Raw genomic sequence first — 13,208 nt, 5'->3', positions numbered from 1 at the left:
AACTTGCAATAAAAAAAAATAAATCGATTTTTATTTTAGGGCTTTTAGTTGGTCCAGTGTTTCCAATTCATCTACCATTAATGTCCTGTTTCTGCATTTTAAGTCAAATTAGAATTTTCCTGCTTACTGGATTTTTAAGCCGTAAGTAAGAACGACAATATCCATGCTCCTGTTGATTTGTAACGAGAAAAGGAACAGCGGACGTAGTGTTGCCGTGAAAACATGAATGGCTGGATGACCCACTTACCCTTGTACTTAAGCTTGCATTGACACTATTTCACGCCTAACTGTTCCACGCTATACCCACAGCTACCCCCGCCACCGTTATCATTTATCGCTTTTGCTATATATATACATACGTTTTAAGCATACGTACAAATGAATTTACTGCTACAATAAGTTTACTTACTATGGTGTTAATGACGATCACACATACTCACAAACACGTATAGCAATTTTCCCATTAGAAACGTATTACTTGTTTATCGAACGATCTAATAGCCTCCCGTAATCGAGCCAACTCGGCTTCTAGGTCGTGTTGCTTACTTCCTTAGTGATCGCTTCCAACCGCAGCAGTAGCAGCACCCCTTTCTGCTTCATTGTGTTTTTGTCTCTAGCTAAATATATGGCGCCATAATCGAGGTGCATTTGTATCTCCTTATATGATTCGATGCCTATGTACGTTTTTTTTTCTGATCACGCAGGTTATAGCTTTACGATATGCTGCTTTCTATCACCATGGAAACGCTGTCCGTTCAGGCCATCGGGCTCTGAATGGGACCTGCTTGAAGTTTTTCCCGAGGAGCGCAGCTACACGCTTCAGGCACATGGTTACCTACGAACAACGTTGATCTGCCGTTGACAGCATTATCGAGCAGCAGGACAACGTGAGGCAAGCATGATCGGCACATGCTGTCGATCGGCCTTTGCGACCGCCGAAGCGTGTCGATGTATAATTCTGCTTTACCATACAGCTGCACTGCCCCGACGTAATCATTTAAAGACTAGAAAAAGGACAGGACTGTTGATGAACTAAAGGAAAGCCCGTTAGGCACAAATGGACGAGCCACGTGCAACAAACAGCGCTAAGCGGCGACGTCAGCAAATGTTGAAGTTGAGTAGATAGGTAAAAAGTGGAACGCCCCCAGAGACGACGAGTGGTCAAACCAGGCGACCAAACACCACGCCGCCGGTTTCGCATGCAGCTTAAATCGGAAATAGACATTTCGGTGCCAGAATTCCCCCTCATCCATTCCTCTTAACGGTTAAGTCGCCGGGAAAGGAAAAATCGGTAGCGAGTCTACTGACACATATCGCCCTAGGATACGAGATATCAGTGGCAACGACCGTGTAGTGTTCATAGTGTTATCGAAAGGCAGCAAACTCCGTTAGTGTATCTGAAGTATTGTCTGGCAGGAGTCGTGGAGATTAAAGCCCAAAACATTTAGACTGTCTCCGGCCACCCCCATCTACACATGGACAGATAACAGTGTTGCGATAGCAGAAGTGGTAGACGAAGGCAATAGCTGTAAACACAGAGAGCCAAGCGAAGGACAACTACGTTGTTATTGAACACTCGAGTACTATGTACAGCATAAAGTGAATCTAACCGCAATAGCGGCAGCCGTAAACGTGAACGTATGTTTGCACTAGCTAGCATCGTTATACTTGTCAGTAAATTGATGTACGAGATGGAATTACTTCACGGCCTGACCTTTGATAATTGGCTTGTGCATAATTGACTCTATCATTGCTCGAGCAGCAGTACAATCTGTCTGTCTGATCGATTGAAGCTGTTTCTCTACTCGTACTCAATGGCAACAATCGGCCGACCAGTCATTGACTGGCCTAATTCGGCCAACTATTGATTTGACAAATATACTGATCTTGTGACACTGTTGTTGTTGTTGTTGTTGTTGTTGTTTGTATACTCGGTTAAATAAACAGGGAAAAGTACTGCAGACGAACCCGTAGTCAATCGAATAGTCGAAAGCACTATGTATGGTTCGTTGAATCATCAATTTCTACTGATTAATGATTTACGTGTTTTTGCTTATGTCCTAGCTAAGCAACGGCTTAGAAATACGCTAGGTCATGTCGTATAGCATGAGTATGATAGGTAGTACATGGTCGACGTTGGAACATTGTGATGAAAGTATATCGACGCCTGCACTCTGAGAAACGATGCTGGTATGCTGGTAAATTCTATCTAACAACAATCAGGATCGGTTAGTGATCGCAGCTGAAGTATTGATACGGAAAAGCCAGTAAGCATCAATTTATTCGCCCTAAGGGCAAAACAAATTCTAATGATAACAACGAGAATAACCTGATCGTGATTTCAAGCTACGCGTTGCGCTGATTTCTATTTAAACACAAGAAACAAATTCAGGGGTGTAGTAGAGTTCAGGTTGACTAGCTGGGTGGGTTTCGTCCATCAACCCAAGTAAGTGACATCTAGTTAGACGGAATTGCCGCAAGTAAAATTGTTTACCCTGTTTTACACTATACTACAACAGTATGAAGATTCGAAGAAATCCTAACGGAATTTTAATTTGATTACTTTTTGTGTTACTTCCTGAAGTTCTGTGAATCGAAGGACGGAATGGTTGTGGTCTATGAGCGTAGACAGTTTTTTAAGGCCACGATCAAAGCTGACTATGCGCTATTCGATCGAAAAGCACGCGAAATCCAAGAACGGGCTCGCTTTCTTCCGACGGTGACCCATTTCATGCTGCTCCACTTCTTCAATTTGATCGTTTTCCCAATTATCGGACTTTCGCTATTGCAACGATTCTAAGTAATCGCCCCCTACTCGACCAGAATAAATCTGTGTATGTGCGTGCGCGTGTACCAATGAATTCGGATGACGTCGAAACGTAACTGTGTGCTGCTACTGCTGTCGCTGCATCTAAAGTTAACGGTAACAAAAAAAAAACACGATAATAGGAAGAAACCGGCAAGTCAGATTGAAGCAATGCAAAACTCAGTGGCCAGCAGCAGCGATACAAGCACCCGTCACCCAATCATCGGGCCGTCGAGAAGCAATCTTTCTTTCTCTCTTGTCTTTTTCCGACTCAGCAATTGCCACTGTCTTTTTGTGCATTTGCACGCCTCCCTACACCCACGCCCGCTTATATTCCTCCGCGTACATTTAGCAACGGCAACAGTAATGAATATACGTACATACCGAACGTGCGGGACTGATGCTGCGTTGACAAGCACGGCCTTTCTTTCATCCTTCACGAGCTGCTTCTAGATGAGCAGCAGCATATGTATTACATATGTCTATAACATACGATATTAAAGATCTTGATAAAAAATGGTTGCGTTACAGCCCTTAGTCTGGCTTGACATTCGTACTGTGTACCATAGTTGAACGATTGGCTTGGCGGATTGATGTAAAACGTAGCAGACGAATCCCTCAGAATATACCGAACCGGCTTTTAGTTATTTGAATACGCGCGCGCAATCGATGCTTAGCTTTTATTTTTGGTAGTGCGCGATATCAAGCTCAATTTGTAAAAACACGAACATAATATGCCAAGGTGATATTGAATTTGACTGTACGATCAGCTGGTAGAGATACTATAAAGAACCTCATTGAAGAGCCGCCCAAAGCACGTTTGCAGAAACGACGTAGTTTAACCCAGTCATCCCCCATTTGAGCATTTCTTGCTCGGTACCGATTTGGTACAGAGAATTGTTGGGAACTTGTAGCTTAAACTTCGCACACGTTGCGCCCCCATCAGACTAATGGCTACTTCGTTCTCTACCTTACTTCAGGCTTATAATGGGTTCTTTTTGGAAATGGACAGAGACGTGACCATAAATCGCAATAAATCTAAGTCTTGCCCAAGCGTAACCCTAACATAAACTTCTTACCAACTTGTTTAGTGACTGTCAATTTTGAGAAAAATGACCAAAACGTGTTCTATTGAGTCGTTACGGCAGTGACATACGTTGTTCTATGTTTAAAATAGTGTAAAATTATTCGCATAAATATCTTTATTACCTGCATAACACATCTATTCGATGGCCAGATGCACTAACTACAGGAGAAGGCTTTCAAAATTGGCTGAATGCTAAGGGCTGCTCATATTGTTCTATAGGGACATTTTCATCTAGGATTCGGGCTTCAACCGCCGTCTCGGTGGTCGGTCGTGAGGTTCGTAGGCCATCTAACAAAATCATCCATCACCAGTCTTATCAGCAGTAATACGCTAGTCAGGCGCGAAAGTCACACGTATTTTATATATATATATATATGGAACACTTGCCATATTTATAAGTCGGTAGTAATATACGGTGACCGTAACACGTGTGTATATCTTTCAGTATGGTAAATCTATAGCTTCGTTTGCTCAATTTTGGTTAAGTAGGGTATAACTAGGCTTAGTAAGTCGCCATCGGAAGTACTACACAAAGCCAAATGTCCAACCTAGTCAAGAAAAGTAGATGAGTGCATAGTCATCAGACCTTGTCATACAAAAGCTATGGATATTTTGACCAAGTCATAACGGGAAACCGTGATTAGTTCGGGAAACATAGTCTAAAATAACGTAGAGTGTGCGAACGAGCATATGTGTGATTTTTTGGAAGCATTGAAGAATAGTCGATTTGTCCGGCTTTTAATTAAGTGCAATTAATATGTTCTCCGCCCTGATATATCAACATGTTCAGTCTCTACTACGTAACACAATGAAATCTATGCGAACGAATAGATGATCGGCGTGTTTCCAATTGGCTTAGCAAAGGGGGTCTATCGTATAATATTAAACAGTAATTGCTTGTCCACCGTTATAGCATGGACTACAAGGTAACCCAGTAACACCTACCGGCCATTCAATCGAGTGACAACTGCACACACTCCGTTACCGATTCAGAACTGCTTACGAACCCAATATTCGGCTTTCTGAACTACATTACTGATAGAGTAAGTACTTCTGAAGAACTTTTCTATTCAAATCAAAATCATCATGGTGGATCAGTCAACTGTTTCCGCTGTTGATGTTCTTCTTCGGGCAGTATGCACATTTACATACAGCTCTTTATGTCTACCGACTAGATTGTAGACATTGTCCGCATCTATTAGCTTTGTATCACCTTATGACCGACGTTGCAGTTCGCGCGAACAGGACTGACTTATCCCTTGTCGTTGACCGTCCGCACTTCGCGATTCAGCCTTAGCCATGTATGGCTATATTATATATTATATATATATATTACTACTATACTATATATTATATATTTATATATATAGTATGCCTATTTCAACGAACTTCCTGGCTGTACCAACGATGCGGCGTCAGCAGAGCCACACATGTACACATATGCAAATGCATATCTAAACAGCTATCCATATGGGAGGAACTATTCTGAGATTGATAGTGACGAGCTGTTTATATGCGTTTACATACAGGGTGAGCAGAAATAAAGTGACAGTAGTGTTTTCACGAATATTCATATATATGTGTGTGTGTGTGTTGCGGAAGCATGGCCCAGCTATATATGCAAACGTCCAGATAGATGTGAGATATTAGTAATAACCTTATGCTACTGCGTCACATGCCACCCCCTCGCAACTGAGTTTTTTTGACGATAGTTGCTCGATTAGCTGACGAAAAGGCAGTGGGCGAAGTCTACTGCGTCCTGCCAATAATGGGCAGTAACCAGTTATGCTGAACATGGCGATGGTATCAGAGGTTCGTGGAGTTTTGAAACGATTGGTCAGCCACTCAGTCAGACAGACAGACAGGCATATAGTCGGTAGCCGGATAGCAGCTACCAAATAAAAGCAGACAGGAAACTGGCAAAGGGATTCAGAAATATCGTCCTACTCGTGCCAACGATGCCGCAACAGAGCCGCAACGACTAATAACGTCATCAGTTTGTCGTTCTTATGGCAGTGAAGGGGAGAGGCGGAATTCGATAGCAACAGCGCGTCTTAAAGGACGGTAGTCCTTCGCTTTCTGATGAGCGGGAAAACAAACACAAGTACCCGCTTGCACCTGTTCACTCGCTCTCAATTCACGCAATGATAAGTTAAACTAATCTAGATATATTGCATATATATTATATAAGTTGGAGTGTAGGTATTAGTTATTGGCTAATTACTCGGGCGGTAACGCCGCGCAAGTATATTTGTTAGCTAATATGTAGACACTCGTTATTTCCAACGATCGACTGTAAGTTTGCGATCAAAATAGCTTACAAGGAAGACCGATACTATACAATCAATCGTCCTTTCGCCTGACTTAAACGGATCTCTCGTGGCAGTTTACGCCTAGATTTCCTTTATCTTGAAACAGTTGCATGTTCGGTTTGGGGACAAGGTCATGCGTCCACTATATTGTACGTATGTATACCCTCTTCGTGAAGAACATTTGAGAGCCACCATTCATCAATACATTTTATAAAATACATCATAGGTTTGCTCATCTTCCTGACCGCACTGTTTTTTTTTGATGCATGCCTCGTGCTTAACGTATGAGTGCTTATTTTCCAAGCTTCAGGGCACAAACGACATTCATTCCACCAAACACGCATGCCTGCAAAGCATTCACGCCGTTGCTTTCCACACTGAGTCTGTATATATATAAATCCACTCGCCCAACCTACCACACTACGCGCCAATGGGAGAGACATGAATAGCGTATCATAGAGCAGCATATAGACGCCCTCTTCAAGATGCTAGCTACTACACACACAAATGTCACTCACGATCCAATTCTAAGTTCTTTATTACATTGTATATACGTGTATATATTTTGCAGCTAAACACAATGAGGCGAGTCATAAGCCCGATACTTTGGAACTATTGCGTCGGTACAATTTGAGCTGTAAAACCCATTTTTTCGTGTGTTGAACCAGCTTGCCAATCCACCTTTACCCTCGAGCCCTGTATACAAGCAGTCTGTTGTACAATACCGTCCATGGTTATCTCGCCGGCATCTTAATATATCTGTGTTTCATGTACCTATTTTCATATGCATATACAAAGAAAGCACTAGTTGCTAATCAATTTATTATTAGAGTTATGGCTGTCTTTATCGCCTAACAGGCATCACTATTAGCATCACATAGCGTCACAGCGTTTAGGGCCGAATACTATTGGCTATAACGTTCTTGGTAGCCATAGCACACGTGCACATGTGTGCATGAATGTATATATATATAAGTCATGAGAGAGTGGACAACGTTTTACAGCCTACAGGTGGCTTGGTGTCTGTCGTGGCTAAATTCGAATGACCTCTCAGACGTTACATCCTGCAACTTGTGGAACCGAAGTATAGGTTGAACGCATAGATATAAGAATATACTGCGAAAAGGTGTCGGAGAAGGAAGATAAAATAAACGAAGCGAGACTTATAGCCGATGGAGATGGTGGGGCCGGAAGTTGTTCATCTATTTTCTTTCGAAAGGCACTCATCGAATTCTGGCATTTCGCAGCAGAAGGCAACGAATCAAGAAGTAAGAGGGTACGGGAGCAAGAAGGCCGGGTGACGGCATACCAAGGTGACCCGCATTTGCTTTGGTTGGTAGGCCAGAGTCGCCAATCCAGCAGTCGTCCACCAAGGGAGAAAAAGTCATGTAGTGGCCCAGCCTCACCGTCTGCCTGCCAAACGATTTTAGCATGTGAAAAGAAAAGGCAGCGAGGACGGATGGACGGCCCAAATCCGACCGACAGGCGGATGAGGCGAGGACCTTCAGTTTGTTTCATTGCCCACAAGGAAAGCGGTTGCATTCTTTAAGCGAACCAACCAACACGACCAATCGATTCGACGACTTCGACATTGTAGAAAGAATGAACCAGGAACGGAAAAAGGAGAAAAAGATCTGTATTTGGTAGGCGCTCCAGACAACAGGAAAGCGGCAGGGGCAGCAAAGAGAATAGTAGCAGCGTCATCAGTCAACACCGTTGGAGGTCGATGGCTTAGGGTGGGCTACCCTGAACCCACTAACTTCGCCGCCACTTTTCAGTCCTCGGTTATATCGTACGCCATACACATCGCTTCTTTCTTGTACGGGGACTTCAAGAGAAGAAGATGGGGACAGGTCTGTGCAGGCAGCTACACGCAGTAAAGGCCAGACTGCTATCAGCAGATCGTCCGTTTTCGAACGTTACACTTCGGACACAAGGCTCCACTGACCGCTTTTTCGCCATTTTCTTCTAGAATTTCGTCGCCATCCACGCAGTTCTAACTAGCCGGCTTTACCCGTACACGTCCGCTTTTCAAGCACTGCCCGCCACTCAGATCCTGTCTTACCTAACAATAACCATAGTGTGAGCAGGGGTCGTGAGGTGGTCCTTACCTATAGGAATAGCAAGGCCGCTGTTTGAAACCAAACCTAGCAGCTATTGCAGATATTTAGCCAATGCAAAAATCATAGCTCGTCATATACAGCAGTAGATATGCCTTTTTTGCTGAACGAGCTACGTATACAATTGTAAACGCTAATGAATATCACTAAACAAAAACCTGTACATTAAATCATCAGCGTTTATATACAATGCTACTGATCTCAGCTACTGTTGGCGTGATCGATTAGGGGGAAAGAGAGTACCTAGAAAGTAAAAATACAGATTCGTCTGCTCGAGATTAAGATCGTGACGAGCGCCATTGTTTATGATATTTACGTGTACGACGTAAAAGCTCAAAAAAATGTGAGCTAAAGATTTAGTCACATCAAAATTATTCAAATTCATGTGCATTAATGTTCTGTTTTAACTGAGCTATCGTCACTTATCCTCTAATGTGAACAAGTCTTCAAAATAGACTTTGTGTCGTTCCAGAATCAGCCAATAGTATCGCAAAACATTGTATTAGAGGGCTAGAATTTAGCGCGAAATACGTCCCCATTCGAATTTCAACCTAGATCATCACGTGTACCGAGCCCTAGTGGGCCAGAACGTCACTACTGCATCACTACAGGGACTTGATGGATTTACCTGAAGTTTCCCCGACACACCTATAAGACTATATAAACGACTCCTATAGCCACTAGTCTTTTAATTTTTCCCTTTCCATAAATCATTGTCCACTTATATTGGTTACTTATTCATGGCTAGTACAATAACGCGCTAAAATAGATGCGCATTAGCTGGGAATGGTTGTTTAGGAATAATTCTATTTGTCTATGTCGTGCTTCACAAGCACTTCTAACGAAATCCATGGACCGCTTAAAGCTGTATTACGAAAAGGACGAGTAGAAGGAGGAGAAAGGAAAAAACTAGAATACATCACTGAAATAGAGTTTTCATTGGAGCGTTCAGGACAAGAATCGTACGTTGCCTTTTTTCATGGCGACATACTACAGCCAGCCATACGGTGTTTCAAACTGTTAACCTCGTTTGAAACAGCACAACGTACAGATAGCCGCTTCGCTCGTTAAAGGCAGTCATGCCAGTCTCGCTCAAAATATGGGGCCTAGAGGGTTTGCACACTTTAGCGGCCTCTACTTGTGCAAGCTATCTATGTTTGTAGACACGCTAGTGGAAGAGTTGTCAAAAGTATCGCGCCATCGAAATGCCACGTATGCAGATGCCTTACCAAAAAATATTTTTTCATCAGCTTTTCGAACCACACTAGCAAGCATTGAGGCAAGAATTTTCTTTTAAAGTCACTGTTGGTCTAAGATGGCGTTTAGTACAAATGATGATTGCTCTGTAGAACGGTTGTACGGTGATAGCGGCACGCTGATTAAGAGAAGCTAGTATATATATATGTGTAATATTTGCGTTACGACTACATAAGAAGTTCGCACCTAGTAACGATAAACGTATACACGGATATAAATATGTAAATGAGCGTAAATAACCGAGTCAGTTCGATAAGAACTATAGTATTGGGTTGGTCAAAAAAGTAACAATAACATCTTCCTAATGTTTGCTTTCCCCTCCACCTTCGATAAAGTTTTACTTTTCGTCCATAAAGAATTCGGAGGCGCCGTCTCTCTTCCTATTTCCGCTGAATTTCGCTGGAACTTCTGGCTTTAGACACGAGTGCACCAGCTGAAAGGAATCCATTCTCTACATTCCCTTTATTTCGCTTTCGGGCGAAGTCAAGAAGCAGTACACGTGATTTGTGCCGTAAAAGGTGTGAATTTCGTTCCTGCAAAGACTGCTCAAAGGTGACATTCTTAATCTGGAGGATGCATCTTATACGGGTCGATTATCTGGGCTTGCTAAGGACTCTCTGCAGGAACACGGCCATCAAACAACTGGAGACCAATGGGCTAAGAAGATGAAATGTGTTCATCCGCGATCTCGACTGGATTGAATTTGCTCAACTATTATGAACCTAGTCCTTCACAAGGCGAAGAGCTTAAGCAACCACAGGCAGGACCCTCGCAGGGTCATGTACCCTGAGATAGTTGTAAGAATAAGAAGGATATGTTAGATCTAGTAAGCAAAGTTATCTAACAAAAAAACCAAAAAAGCACGAATTGTCACATCAATAAAAACCACTTTTTATTGAACTCGTAAGAGCATAGACTGAACTGCCGCTTCGTAATACACGAAACAATATGTACGTCCTCCTTTTGCGATGATTTCATACACTTAAGTAACGAACACACGTAGATGCATACTACTAGAAGTAATTTTTTTGCCATAATATGTTTCCTTGCTTGAGGGAGCCACATCAGTCTGTGATGACGTTTTCAAATGTAATCATTCAGAAGCTTTATGTTTGCTCAGGAACAACAATATTAAGATAGTTTTTGCGAGCTCTTTAGATTGGTATTAATATATTCACGATTAGAAATATGCTACTGTAAGAAAATCTTTTTCATGGAGCAAAGATCTCGTTTTAATAGGTGACTTGATTTTCAGCGGCTTCTATAGTCCGCGGATAGAGGCTCGTAAGCAGCTGGTCTCTGACATTAAATGTACAAACGCTTCTCTCTGAAGAAAAGTAGCTGATATACAACTGTCCTTTTATTGTCATCGAGCACTGTTGGAGAACGTTCGTTGCGTGGATCACACGTTCACGTAAATTTAACATGTGTGTTAGTGGGCGTGCTATAAAGCAGGTTGAACGACTAGATGGAAAATGCAAGTGAACATGTACGATGTAACGAAGTATTCGCCAACTCACTGTGATCAAAAGATCGCTAAGGTCTGAGTTTCAGATAGTTAGCGCCTTCACAAAGGAGCATTAACTAGGTCACGCTAGGTTGTTGTTGATTTTGGGTGCTGCATCTTCACTAAATGTGCTAAAAAATGCTAACGGTCTTTAAGGGATCATAGTAAATGGCACAACAATTTGATGTGTGCATTAATGTATTTGCCTTACTCTCTAATGAAAAGCATGCTTCTGGCGCTGTTGCTGTAACACCGCTGTGCTACCTACTCGACGTTGGGCCCTAGCCGAAGACCTCATGCGAACCACAGCAGTACTCGAAAATGATGCTCCATCTAGTGTAGCGTTATCCCCAGTGACTTTGAGGTCCAAAGGAACGAATCCTGCTGTAGCTTCATCCATCTAGCAAACGACACCGCCATCTGTCTGTGAACTATCCCATCGCCCATTTCCTCAGCTTTTAGGTCGGAAAATATCCTTCCAACGTCCAAAAATTCGTCGGCCTGGCTGCTTGTCTACTTCGCTTTCTGTAAGCTTAATGCCCCATAGAACGACGGAATATCGCATAAAGGACTACTCTCATTGGCATGCCGTCGCGGCGTCCCATTTTACTCCCGTTTGAAATTTTCATCTCTGCACATCGTAAGGACCTTGCACCGTCTGTCCTTTACTCAAACTTCACTCACTCCCGCGCCGCGCTGAACAACGATGTCACCAATCACCGTCTGGTCGTCTTCGTCGATGACGACAATGACGAAAACAACACTAAAAAAATGTTTCTGCCAAGTGTTGTTCGGTATCGATGGACACTTGGACACGCCGGACATTCCTGTACCCTGACTATTCGTCGACGCTTTCTCTCTATCTGTAGACGCACTGCGTTGATTTCCTGCTTGCCTCATTTTTATCCCCTTTGTTCCCTTTTTCGTTCACTCTTGGCCCTGCCACGTCCATCGTCTGTTCGTCTACTCATTTCGATGCACTATTGTCAGTACTATAGTTTACTGTATGCACGTGTGAATGCGCGCAGTTGTCAGGTGACCATAGGGCTGCACAGCTTACCTCGATTCTGGCCTATTTTTTCCTGCCGATTCATGCAATATGCTCTTATGCTGCACTAGCACACTTCATTCGGTTTGTGAGACCTGTTGGTTTGACGGCTACTGTTACAATTTGTTGCAGTTGCTTTTTATTGTTTCTGCTGTTATTTGTCCTGTCATTGCCAATGGCTGCCGTTGCTAACGCCGCCGCCGTTGTTTCTATGTTGCTAGCAGAAGTAGCGAAGGTGTCCTAAAACGCCTTCCTTATAGCCCGACCAAGAACAGAGTAGGGATACGCGCAATTTGACCCGGATGATTTGTGTCAGGGTGTAGCGAGAGGACCGGTGGAAACCAAAGTGCCGTCAACCAAAAGTGACAAAATTAAAAACTGACTAGTGGAGACACTGGCCGTAGAGATCCAAGCCGTAGCCAGAAGCCTGTTGACAACTGCTGGTTGAATTCACATACAGATATACTACGTCGAAGAACCCATCGAAAGAACGGACATTTCGTCGACAACAACGTTTTCCTAGCCTACGTCGTGTCCAGGCAGCAGGCCGTGGAGCGCTAAGGGATGACCGCGCTTTTCGTCCTGTGGCACTATTTCAAGAAAGGCACTATTGTTTATGTGCAAAGTACCAGCTCTAGTCTAAAAAAGGGGTAGAAGCAAAGGCGGGAGTCGCGGTGCCCGGTAAACAACATTTTCCCGTTACTAGCTCTCAAATCGTGAAGTTCTGGTGCGGAACTAGGGTCGCTCTGTCCGTCTTGAGCTTGGGGCAGAAAATCAATGTGCAGCAGCCAGCTGGCCTAATGGAACAGGGTATGTTGTTCCCCTCAGCCCCGTGTAAGATCAATGCAACGCACAAGATGCGTATCCGTACAAACCACGCCATGAATCGGAAAAAAACACTAGGAAAGAGAAAAAGTTCCAATAAACTATTGATCTCTTAGCCTTATAGTTAGCTGAGCGATATTTTGTTCTGTGCAGTATGCATGTCAATTCACGTCACTCTGATCCTATTTGTCCTATCTTGTACTACTTGCCAACGAAAACATTTCAAAGTTGTGCAAAATTAGCTGT

General features: G+C 43.2%; 1 protein-coding gene across 10 annotated transcripts in view; it reads right to left on the bottom strand.

The window, feature by feature from the left end:
• LOC111250646 (uncharacterized) overlaps positions 1 to 13,208 on the bottom strand; it is a 112,054-nt gene that overhangs the window by 80,573 nt on the left and 18,273 nt on the right. The gene's annotated exons all lie outside the window — the stretch shown is intronic.

This window comes from Varroa destructor, unplaced genomic scaffold, assembly GCF_002443255.2.
Source record: "Varroa destructor unplaced genomic scaffold, Vdes_3.0 BEIS01000005.1, whole genome shotgun sequence".
NCBI lineage: Eukaryota > Metazoa > Arthropoda > Arachnida > Mesostigmata > Varroidae > Varroa > Varroa destructor.
The sequence above is the reverse complement of the archived record's forward strand: the minus strand, read 5'-3'. Positions and strand labels throughout refer to the sequence as shown.